The 476-nt window shown below is 68.7% G+C and overlaps 2 protein-coding genes across 5 annotated transcripts in view; both read left to right on the forward strand.

The window, feature by feature from the left end:
- Nucleotides 1-476, forward strand: part of TAGLN2 (transgelin 2) — a 12,722-nt gene that overhangs the window by 214 nt on the left and 12,032 nt on the right. The window lies entirely within an intron of this gene.
- CFAP45 (cilia and flagella associated protein 45) overlaps nucleotides 1-476 on the forward strand; it is a 54,364-nt gene that overhangs the window by 179 nt on the left and 53,709 nt on the right. The window lies entirely within an intron of this gene.

The raw sequence follows: 476 nt of genomic DNA on the forward strand, positions 1-476 counted from the left end.
GGGCAATGTGCGTGGTCTGGAGGAAGCAAGAGGCCAGCGCTGCGGACTTGCTCCTGCGAGCCTAGGGGTCAAGGGCCAGTGCCCGGCCAGTGACTATTCTGCCCGCCCCGTACGGTCAGGTTCTGTCCCTAAGCCCTGACCGGGCATTGTTGGGCGATGAGGTCAGGCGAGGTCTGCTGGTGCTTGGACGGGGCGTCCGTCCGGAGCTGGGACTCAGGGACTGAGCCCCACCCGCCGGCTCCAGCACTGAATCTTCACTGGGGCGTCGGGCGTTATCTGGCTGGCCCCGGTGACTGCGCGACGGGTCCTGGCGCCGGCCCGCGCCAGCTGGACCCTCCCGGGGCTTCCCGCGCCACCCCTCACTTCCTGGTTCCAGGAGCACGTGTGGGCGCTGCACGCCCTCTGTGTCCCCGAGGCCGCCCTTTCTGTCTCACCTCCTGCCAGCTCGCTTTTCTGGGGACTCGGGTCACGGGCTG

The sequence above is a fragment of the Carlito syrichta genome, unplaced genomic scaffold, assembly GCF_000164805.1.
Source record: "Carlito syrichta isolate Samal-C Ts95f unplaced genomic scaffold, Tarsius_syrichta-2.0.1 Scaffold303604, whole genome shotgun sequence".
In the NCBI taxonomy this organism is placed as follows: domain Eukaryota; kingdom Metazoa; phylum Chordata; class Mammalia; order Primates; family Tarsiidae; genus Carlito; species Carlito syrichta.